The following is a 12311-nucleotide window of genomic DNA, read 5'->3' as shown; positions in this document are numbered from 1 at the left end:
GACTTTACATGTAGTTAATAAGACATATCCAATGAATTACTTACTAGTAACACACAATGTAGTAACAGCCTGGATTTCCTGACTCCTAACCCAGGGCAGCACTTTCATGTCTTACAAGTAACCCACACTGGAAAAGCTTAGACCTGCCACTTAAGCCTCATTAGAAACACTACAACTGACCCAAAACAAAAGGGGAGTGATGTCCAAGAGAAATCACCCCTTGACCACAGATCCCTGAACACGTCATTTAGCCTTTTGGCATCTGTGTTCCTTCTCTGTCAAATGGAGATGATGATGCCTCCTGTCAGTGATGACAGGAAGACCTGAATTGAAATCCAAATTGACAACATTTTTGTTAAAGGTCTGACATGCAGTAGTAGTCCTGTGCATTAAAATATTGAAGTGCTTGCTTAAGTGTGCAAGGAATCTCCAATTCTCTAATTAAGTCCTCATATCCATTCAGAGAGAACACCTAGCCTACATCAGCAAATGAGGAAACTAGAAACATGTTAGGATCAAAACACCAAGACTACTGTACAGCCAAATGTAAACTTGTCTCTTCATTCCATTTCCTCCAGATCCTGCCATCCTCTTCCGGTAATAAATGTGTCTGTGGTGTTATTTACAAATGTGCAAACACTGGTTGACACACACTATCTAAAGCCATTCATCTTTTGTACTCTCTCATAACCTTGACAAGATCTACTACCCTTGTCCAATCCCATAAACAAAGTTCCCACAGCATTAAGCTTGACACAACAAAGAACAGCTACTGTATTCCATACAGAAATGTATCCAGTCAACTCCTGGCTTACAAAGATGCAACTAAAGAAAACGCTGGAGACAAGAGCTGACTTAATCATAAAGAATCCAGACTACTGCACATCTACTGGGCACAGACTTTTCCTTTCCCTACTGAACCACAACGTGCTCTTTAAGGAGCTGCTGTTTCCACAATCGGTTAACTCCATTGATTAAGAAACAGATGTGAATTACGGAACAAGCCCACAGTAGTGTGTTGGGATGCTGCAATTACCTCATGAGACTGTCAGACCTAAGTGTAAACGTCTCCTTCCCACAGTCTCCCTCTTCTGTGATGTAATATATTTACTCTGGCATATTCCATCAATGACATTAACAAGATGCAGACAAAGATCATGCTACAGGAAACCCACTCCTGTTACTTTAATGATTTACACTGTTCTGGCAGGTTTGTGTATGTACAATGTATACGCTAAATTTAGGTTCATACATGTGAGGGCAGCTCCTGGGTGTGTGTGCCCATATAGAAGCCCAGAGGTAATGTCAGACATTTATTTATCAGTTTCCCCTTTATTTCCTGAGGCAGGGTCTCTGTAAGCATGAACTTCCTGACTCAGGCAGTTAGCCAGCTTACCCTGTGCTGAAACTGCAGGTGGTCACCATGCCCAGCGGGCCGGGTGTTCATGTGGTTGCTCAGGATCTGAACTCCAGCCCTCGTGCATGTATAACAAGCATCTTGTCCACTGAACCATCTCCCCAGCTGGATTTAGACTCACACATACAGGCATACAGGATTACAATTTCTATAGAATCCCAAGAATAAAAGCGGACTTTAATTCCCAACCTTACGGTAAAGCAGAGAAGCCCCCCAGGGTAATGGAAATAGCAGAGGCTGCAAGTCTGAAGACCTTTCTTGCTTCAGGTTTTAAGTCACCAGTTCTACAACTGGAAAAGTCACATAATGACCCTGATTTGCCATCATTCTCATTTGTAAAATGGAATTCCTGATGTCAGACTTGACTAGAAATGCTGGGGAGAGCACATAAACTGGTTTATTCAGAGTGCTAGTAAAAAATCAGTAAAGAATACTCTTGTACAGCAGAGCAAGTACATTCTTTAACATTCTTGACCAGTGAATAGACAGAAAGCAAACGGCATGGCAGTTGGTATGCACCTAGCGGAGATACCATCTGACTCTGTGCTAGTTTGTGTCTCTGACCCCTGTAAACTTCAGTATCCACATGCATAAATAAAAAAATGGTGATTGCAATCATCTAAAAGAACTACTAGCAAATACACAGATAGTGGTAAAATGATATACAGATATATTTATAGATCGTTATTGATAAAACACAGTTAAATAATTACTATACCACAGGAACTTGTCTTAGCCAGATTAATGCAACATAGTGAGTTTAAAGGGATAAAGAAGAAACACCGGCAGGTGGAGTGGCACACACCTGCAAGCTAGCAGGGAAAGGGAATTTAGAATTTGAGGCCATTCTGCACTACACAGCAAGGGATAAAGTCGGTCCAGGAAGAAAAAAAATAAACACACACACTCACACACATACACACACATGTTTAGACTCATACATTTTATATAAATGATTGTCAATTTTGGCAGATGTGTGTGTGTGTGTGTGTGTGTGTGTGTGTGTGTGTGTGTGTATGCATTTTATAGAAATGATTATAATATACAAATAGGCTAACTTCCAAGAAAAGGGTAAAAGCAAAGAAAATGACATACTACAGTGTAGAGACAATATATGTACAGCGCACACATCCAGCTCCCAAGATAGAAAGGAAGCCATCTGCCATGTACAGTTGTGATAGACAGAGTTGACATGGAAATCAGAAGACAGATGATGAGAAACCCTTGGATCCCCTACTCTGTAAGCAAAAGAAAAACCTTGAGAATCTCAAAACTAACATATTCAGTTTTACTTAAAATGGCTTTTCACTTTAAAAAGGCAGAGTGGAAAAATGAGCAGAAAGGAGAGAAACTGGACAATAAAGAAAATCTGAAGAATATTTTAGGCAGTATTACATCTAGGCCAGCAAAGGTGACAGCTTGACTTTTCTCAACTGATGAACTCAGATTTTTCTGGAAAAGAATGGCTGTAACTTAGGGGAGAAGACAGACCAGTCAAGCATCACAGGGAATTTACAGCTCAGTTACTTGAATGCTTCCAAGGTACAAATTCATCTTCAACAGAGAAAACTTATCTTAATGAAATAAAGCTTCAATTTGAGTATATACACTAAAAGAATTTTTTAATGTAAGTTCCAAATCACGAAAAGCTCTGTTTTGGCTTGAATACTAAAAATGTCACCCACAGCTCAGGCCAGTGAGATGGCTTAGTGAGTAGTGGCAAATGCCTGCAAGTGCGGTGGCCTGAGTTTAACTTCTGAGACCGAGACTGTTCCTCCACACATAGGGACACAAGAGGAAGGGAGGGAGGGAGGAGAGGGGAGGGGAGGGGAGGGAGGGAGGGAGGGAGGGAGGGAGGGAGGGAGGAGAGGGGAGGGGAGGGGAGGGGAGGGGAGGGGAGGGGAGGGGAGGGGAGGGGTAGGAAGAAAACCTCTGGATGCCCAATCTATTTTGGAAGCCGGGAACCTTTAAGTACAGCAAGCCTGACTGGAATTTGAGCATCCCATCACTAAGGGTGGACCTGTGAAGTGAACACCTACCTCCCCACCTCTGTGTCCTGCTCAGGGTCTCTGCATACTGGTCCACCAGGATGCTAGGAACCTCTCGCTCATGGTCTTGCACCACAAACTCTGCCTCGCCTTCCCTGGCACACTGAACCCATGGGCTAAAATCAAAGTTCCCCTGAGAAGGTGTTTGTTGTGTACTTTTAGTCCCGAGAATGAAGGTGACTAGGTAACTTAGGTCACTGGAGCAGCTCCAGAGCTGACTTTCCTGTTTTGTTATGGAGAAGCACTGACAGCAACTCAAAGATCAAGACACGAACAGACTACAAGCAACCAACACTGGCTCAAAGAACAAAAATGCTTAATTCATGCTAGCTCATGGCACAGCAATTTTGGCTTTTGCACAGAGTGCCAAAGGGACACTTCTGAAGATGACTGTTGCAGTAACCAAGAAACGTGAGAGGCGTGTGTCTCCACTAATACCCAGAGTGCCATCAACCTCGCTCTCACGATGCTTCTGCAGAAAAGCCTGTCAACACTGTAATGGGTAACTCTAGGTGTATTCTTATTTTATGATTTTAAGATAGTGCATTCGTTTCATAAATATGTCACAGTGATTATATTAGATAAAGAGAAACAGTGATGGCATTCTTTTCTTTTTATTGTCTTTTTATTTTGAGATTATAACATAATTACATCATTTTCCTCTTCCCTTGTCTCTCTCCAAATCCTCTTATATCTACTTCTGAGCTTTCTTTCAAATTCATGGCTTGTTTTTTTCATTAATTGTTGAGTAATAGCAAATATTTTAGCAATAATTTTAATGGGAGGCACACATGCAGATCCAAGAGAAGAATATTCATTCTGAGGATGATTCACTTTCTCCACCGTTCAGTTTTCAACATGTTAAAATCAATGAGCATGAAGCTGTTCTATTTCTAATCTTTTGTATCATAATACGTCATTGCCTCCAAAAATAAATTTTAAGAAAACATTTAAATGGTTCACAAAATTCATAGTGTCCATGATCATTATCATACCAAATATTAAGAGAAATGTTTAACTCATCAGAGAATCTTGAAAATGGATCTTTGTTTCTTATCTGAGACACCAACTTGCCATAAATATAAAATGAAAAGGGCAAACTATCTACCCATTGGTTCATTCATAATGCTTGACTAGCTAGTGCAGGGTTAGGAATTCCAACATTATCCCATGCATACATTACCTTTCCTTTGCTGGGGCAGCCTGTGAAAGGCACCAAGCAAGGGTGAACTACAAGTACCTTCTGGGGTTACAAAAGTAGCAAAAACAGGAAGGCTGTGACCCTGTGAGATTCAGTTGCATTGGAAGATCTTCTGAAGAAGCAGACTGTAAAAGGACTGGGTGTTCTTTTGCTAAAATGTAACAGTGCTATGGACCAGCAAAATAAACCTGGTGCCTTAACAAAACTGATGAGTGCACAAAACGCAGGATGGACTTTTTAAAAAATACTATTAGATGTTCGGATTTGAATAGGTTTCTCCCCACATCTCAGTTATTGTCCTTACACAACAAATCCTAATTACTAAATTATAAGACAAAACAAAGAACAGGAAACACTGCTCAGCCCTAGGGCGGTTGCCACCGGCATCCATAGCAGCTCCTCCAACTTGGTTAACCTAGATGCGTAATTCTTCACAGAGATTCCCAGAGGTTAACCTCTTCTAGACAATGCCCCACAGGCATGCCCAGAGGATTGTCCCCTGTCAAGATGACAATCAAGATTAACTATCACAATTCCAAACCTCCATTTATATAGCCAAGTTTATAGGGTGCTACCTTTAACCCAGCTAAGTTCATGCAATATTGGGGAATAACGGGTGTGACAGATGACTGAGCCAAGAACACAGACAATTACAGCCACACTGACATACCTAATTTACAGAAAATATGAATATCTAAATAAATAAGCCACAAGTATCTAAAATGACAGACGTGGGAAACACATCTGCACACACACCCATGAATCCCACGCAAGAAGCAGAACTTTTGGACTTTGTGGAAGCAACAAAAATGTAAGTCCCATTGATACACGTGCGTAGAAATTGGACACTTAGACCCTCAGTGGGAACATTTATTGAATTGTGGAAACTGAGAGTTGGGGGGGAAAAAAAAACAAATGGAAATTATACAAAGTGGATCTATGGGTCTCCCAGCAAGACTAGCTGGTTTGGGGTAAGGAAGATCTTCTCATGCTGTGGTACTGATGGCAAGCACACGATGAACATCACCCCTCAGCTGCACCCTGACACATAAGCCCTCGTCCCTACAAATGTGAGGACTGTCAGCTGTCAAGGGTGATTATGCCTCTATTTGTCTCTTCTCAGACGGTGGGCAGGAGTGAAAACTCTGGTGAGGTTCTCCTTGGCTACAGCTCCTGTGTGTGGCTCCCGGCCCAGTTTGTGCAGAGCACTTGTGGAGGCTCAGCCAACAAGGAAGTAAGCAGGGCTCTCGGAATCTTGAAGTCCTAGGTTTCGTCTACCTGAGATAGACAGGGACTATAAAGGGAATCTGGGTAGTGCTATCAAAGGTGGCCATAAAGATTAGGGGTTTTTAAACTCTAGCTATACCTATATAGATATCTCATATCTAAGTTGTAATCATCTTCACCAAGGTCTAAATGTATTAGACCTAAACATGCTTTGGGTGTTTTCTTTTCTGAATTACTTCTTTGGTTTGGCTTCCTTTTTCAAAGCCATGGCTGGCCTGAGTCTCACACACTGTCTCTGAACCCACAGAGGTCCCCCTGCCTCTGCCCTCACAAAGACAGGAGTTCACCGCTCACGGCTACTGTTTTGGTTTTCTACTCTTGCCATTTACTAATCTCTCCCAGTGAGTACGAGAAGGTCATTTTAATCCACTTTTTTTATACCATCCGAAGAAATATTTAGCCTTGAAGTAGAAGCATTTAGGTGTATGTCTTTTGATGCCTAATATCTGGAAGTTTTGGTATTTTTTTTATTTTTTAATCTCTCATTAAAGCAACATTTACTCTTTTGGGACACTGACAAGAAGGTCCTACTTCAGCTAAGAAGGCCGGAGATTTAAATAGGATCCAATTGAGTCAATCAGTTTTGGACATATAAAAATAAAAATTCTCTATCCACATTAGCCAGGAAGCACCAGTCTAATGTGACCATTGAGCACTTAAATTTCCCTCATTCTTGGTTAAGATGTTTAATAATGACTATAATGTATTCTTGATTTCAAATACTGACCATGAGATAATATAAACTATTTCATTAATACTTTGGTATGTCAATTACACACTAAAATCGTATTTTGGATATGAAGTAAAAAAGATGTCATTAAAATTACCTTCGTGTGTGTAATGTATAAAAATACACATGTGATTCCCACTGTGTTTTTACTAAGGGTACTGCTGCACATGCGCACAGTGACAAGAGACAGCCAAATGATCCTAGGCTAGGTAGGCAGACTCACAGAACAACGACTAGCCTGCCAAACGAAAATTACTGAGACTCGTGGGCATAACATAAGCTACAGCTGGGCCAAGTGATGAGGCCTTCAGGCTACTGCAGAAGAGCTTGCTTTTTCAAAGACATTCTACTTGGAAACCAGGTATTAGACATATTCGGCATACTTTGTCCTTAAGCAATCTTGGGAATTGGATTAGTTGGAGGTAAACTAAACAGTTTCAATTTAGAGAGAACGAAGCTCCAACACAGTGCTATCTGTGAGTCTGGGATTAGCCTGGTCTACCTCGACATACAGCTGCCATAGTCCATCCTTCTCGCATATATAAGAAGGTGAGGAGTGCAGTTGTGATGCTGCTACACCACAGTAAAAGCCTGGCTCGCCCATCAGACAGATTCTCAAACACAATATATAGAACGCACTGCCCCTCGGTCTGCTCGACTCACCCCTCTCTGTAAGGCAGGCTTGAGTTCATCACTTTCACACTGATATAAAACAGGAAATCAGCAAATAAAGCACAAGAAATCCGAACCAACTGGAGTACCAGAAATCACGTTGGTTTAGGCCATGAAAGGCGAGTTAAGGGATCTACCAAAATCAACTACAATGGCTTATGTCATTCTGTAATGAATCCCAAGTTCCAGTCTGACCTTGTCAAATAACGCCACGTGTGTCACAGCACAGATGGAAAACAATTTCAGAAAGAGAAAACAGGGCTTTCTGCATGACACACAGATAACCATTTTGCAATCACAATTTTACCCACTTTGGACATTAAAAAACAACAACAAAAAAAAAAAAAAACCCATTCTGCCCACATAAGCTAGGCTGTTCAGACATTTAGAAAGCAAATTCCCCTGCAGCGTGAATTTGCTGGGTGGGTAGGAAATCATGGAAGACAGAGTCCCAACATGTCATTTCCTGCTGTGAAGGACATCGCAAGAAAACTCATTCAGCAGCTGTCACCACTGAAATCGAAATGAGTTTTTACAGCTAAATCCCTGGTAAATGGTATCTAACTTGTTTTCAGCCCAGGTTAGTTTCCTGGCAGTTACTCCAAATGAGAACATGATCAATAAAGTTCGGTCAAAATTGAATATAAATTATTTTTCCACAAGCATGAATTTTACTCAATTTTATCTTTAAAAAGTCTACTCAGAAACCTATCATCAGACAATATGCAGTACACTCTGTGCTTCTGGAGAGCAGGAGATATAACGGTAAGAACGAGGAGAGAGCGGGCTCTGCGGCTGCCCCTGTACGGCCGCGGCTTTGCTCCAGTTGCCTTCATCTCCACCATGTGGCCCACATTTTGCTTATTCTGATGTATAAAAATATAATAATCCAATAAACTGCAATAAAACTGGATTCTGCATATTATGCTTCTGGCAAAAAAATATCAGCAGCCTACATTTGTCAAAACTCAGAAAATGATGGCCTTAAATAGGTGCATTTCTCTTTAAAGTCTGTTTCAGATATAAAGTTCAGGGAGGGTATCCTGGTGCACACCTGGAACCCTAGACTTGAGGCAACTTGGATTACAAAATGTGAGTCTGTTACTCTCTGCTGCACACATACTCATAAAGTTAAACCCACACACACATATATATACCATAAAAACATATGATATATACATATAATATACATGTGTGTGCACACGTGTGCATGTATCATAAAAACCATACAAGGCCATCAACAAATCTCTCTGCCTGCACCAGTGAATTTCTTACATTCCTTTTATCCTAGCGCATAGTCTGGTGGTGTAATGTTCAATGAGCGATGGTCTGGGACAGGCTGCTTGGCCCTGGTTCGGGATACCCAAGACTAAGAAAGGTGCCTGCTGGGGCGGTACTGAACAGTAAGAGGCAGGATGAATGAAGGCCAAACATTCTGCAAACTTCATGGGGAACAGATGACGTTTCGAGTGGATGTGTGTTGCTGACATGAGAATGGCTGTGTCAAAGACCCCGGTGCCTTAGATGCATGGGGTGACAAAGCCTTCCACAGGTGGGGCTGGGGGAATAGCAAAGTTGTCCCCTGCTTGGAGTACAATGTTGGCCAAAGGCTGACCTTCAGCTAAAAACAGAGTAACAAAACTATCAACTGCATGTTCCTGCTCCTGGATGACTAACCCTGAGATCAATTCCCACAGAGACCCTTGCTAAGATTAGCCACCCATCCCCTGCTCCTGTATGCTGTACATAATAAACGCAGAGTTTGTGGCTGCCACTGCTGCTCTGCATCTGAACACGTGCCCACCCACTCCTAGCTCTTACGACCTGTGTCTGCTATGTTTCATTCCTATCCCCCAGCTAGGGAAACCCCTCCGTGATGCAGGTCTCAGCAACAATAAACATGGTAAGGGATGGTTAAGGTGAAGCAGAATGTCATTGAAACAGAAATTTGTGATAGGTAAGGCTATTCTCTTTGTGGTGTCCAGGATACACACACACACACACACACACACACACACACACACACCACACACATACATACACACATACATACACACACACAAAGAGAAAAAGAAGGAGGTAGGTGCATGCCTAAGATAAAATACACCCTCCTGGAGCATCCTCCTAGTGATGTACTTCCTTGGGCTAGGCCCTATCTACTGAGTTTCCACTAACCCTCAATAATACATTCAATTACTAACCCTGCAGTGAATTCCACCATTGACAATGACTTAAGCTTTGTGATTCATCATCTCTGGACATATGTATGTGATGAGCACTAGATCACTGTATGACTACTGGCTGTTGGAATAATCAGTGCAGATACAACCATCTTCCCAGAAAGTTCGACTGCGCAGCACAAAACTCCTGTGCAGTTGCCCATGTCTTAAGTTGCTGCAGTCCCCCTATCCTCATCCCTCTGTGTTGGACAGAGCTTTGGATTGACCAACAGACAAGAATTGATTTTTTTAAAAAACTTAACCAGAGGTCAATCAATGTTAGAGAGAAACTCTAGAATAAGAGAGTCGATGTGTTTCTTCTCCAAAGCACATTCCCCTCATCACAGAGAATCTTAAGTTCTACCTCATATATATATACACACACATACAAACAGAGGAGCCTCAAACTCAAGAAAAAGAGAACATCTAAGTAAAAGACAGAGCTGCCTGCTCTCCACTGAACAATGTGCAGGCATTCAACACTAGAGCCACGAAAAACAATTTCTACTTCGTCACATTATTATGACGTGAAAGAACTGTCTAAAAGTAAAGTCGCTTTTATAATGACATGTTGGGGTTACAACAAAGCCAGCAATGACTGCACTGGGGAGAAGAGTTCATTTCTTCCATTCTCTTTCTGTGTGTGTGTGTGTGTGTGTGTGTGTGTGTGTGTGTGTGTGTGTGTGTGCGCGCACATGCACGTGCACATGAGTGCAAGTGCCCACAGAAGCCAGGAGAAGGTGTCAGAGCCCTGAAGCTAGTGCTACAGGTAGATGTGAGTCCTGGACATGAAACACTGGTCTTCTTGAAGCAGTACAGGCAACTGACTGCTGAGCCAACCTTATATTCCTAAACTAATCCATGTGCATGTGCTACCTGCCCTAAGACTTGCCTTTTCTCTACTTGATGAGGTATACATGCACATGTATGTGTTCAAAAATGTTGATTCTTCTCCCCTTTGTAAATATATTGAAGTTAAGAGACCATATCTAAATACTCTAATCCAACATTTAGTAAATATATCCTAAAGAACATATGATCATTATTGATATACATATGAAAAAATATAATACTAAGGTTATAAATGGAAAGTTATACATTCTAATTTGTTTATAACAACCATGAATAACCTTATAATGTGTTGCGGCCTGAGCTGCCCCCCATTGGGCACCAAAAATGTTGAGAGCTGCTCTACCCCACGTTGCTCCGGTCCGCGGGTCGGGGTTCAGCAAGAGAGAGAGTGAGGACAAACACAAAGAATGGAGACCAAACAGAGTATGATTCAATCCTGTTTATTCTTCAGTCTCTCTTCTTCTTTCCAAGTCTCTTGTTCCTAGTCCAAGTCCCAAGTCTAGAGTTCCTGGTCCCTAGTTCCTAGTCCTTAGTGCCTCCAAGTTCCAAGCTTCTTTCCAAGCTCCCTTCCAAGTGCCCACTACAAGTGCCTAATACTTAATAATCATTTCTTCTGTCTGCCTCTGACTTTTATATGTCTCACTTCTAAGCCACGCCTTTAAGTCATGACCTTAGGCCTTGTCTCTAAATCTTATCTCTAAATCACGCCCTTAAGTCACACATTCAAGGGAAAATCCTGGGTATCTAAAACTCTGGTTATCAGAGTGTGCTCAGCTGTTATAGGCTATTGTAATCAAGTCTCTTGTCAGGGTATATGGCTCAAGATGGCTGCAAGGATGATAGCCGTCTTTTGTCAGCTTCTCACAATAAGGATCTTTTGAATTTATTGCACAGAGCTCTGAAAACTAAAAGCTGTGTTGTTACATGAATGAAAGGAAATACATAGTTCAAGAAACTGGGAACAAGACAGAGCTAGCGACAAGGACACCTGTGTGCATCCACTAACCCAGCTTTCACTGCAGCCTTTGACTGGTGAGAGCCCCAGTCTACAAACCATTTGCTGACATTGACTTTCATTTTTACCACAATTGACACATGAATACCAAGACAATGTTCTGATTTGAAAATGAGAGTTGATTCAAAAAGAAAACACTTCAGTTTATCACTGTGCCTACTAGGAAAAGCTTTCTCAAGAGGCTGCCTGTCCCTGGGATTACTGACACCACATTCTTAAAAGGACTAAACAGAAACACTTGCACGTTAAGCAAATGCACTGCAGTAGGAACAGAATTCTATACAAGCAGTTATAATAACATGAAACAGTAATACAGAGGAAGGAAGGTATTTTCATTACTGTAGGAGATGCTATAAGATCAGTATGACTATCTTACGGATTCAGGATGCCGTATAAGTCAATCCTCTGCATGGAACCTGGTTGCTAGGTTGTACTAGCATTATTTAAGTTCTAATTCACTCAAGCTGAAATATGATGATAGAATTAAAAGAAACAGTATAGCAAACATAGTTTAAAAATTATTTATTCTTCAATAAAGGACAAGATATTAAATAAGAATAACGAGGAAGGTGATTGGTAATATACCTCTCTGCCCACCTGTTCCTATCTTAAAATGGAGGATACTGGGGAGGAACACACAAAAGGAAGAGGCAGTATAGTATACTTAAGGGATAAAATCTCTCTGGCAAATTACTGGATGGAAAACTGGTATCCAAGTTTTCCTCTCTAATCTCATGCTTTCATACTTTAAATTCTGAGCGAGATAATAGGTGGAAATAATAATTATAGTATACACCCTCAGCACCTAAGGGGGCTGGGGGCAGTGGGTAAAGGTGCTTGCCACCATTGTTAACTTGGGTTTGGTCCTTA

The 12311-nt window shown here is 41.4% G+C and overlaps 1 protein-coding gene across 1 annotated transcript in view; it reads right to left on the bottom strand.

Annotated features, from left to right (window-relative positions):
- Prim2 (DNA primase subunit 2) overlaps nucleotides 1-12311 on the bottom strand; it is a 202660-nt gene that overhangs the window by 60997 nt on the left and 129352 nt on the right. The window lies entirely within an intron of this gene.

The sequence above is a fragment of the Arvicanthis niloticus genome, chromosome 17, assembly GCF_011762505.2.
Source record: "Arvicanthis niloticus isolate mArvNil1 chromosome 17, mArvNil1.pat.X, whole genome shotgun sequence".
Classification (NCBI taxonomy): Eukaryota; Metazoa; Chordata; class Mammalia; order Rodentia; family Muridae; genus Arvicanthis; species Arvicanthis niloticus.
The sequence above is the reverse complement of the archived record's forward strand: the minus strand, read 5'-3'. Positions and strand labels throughout refer to the sequence as shown.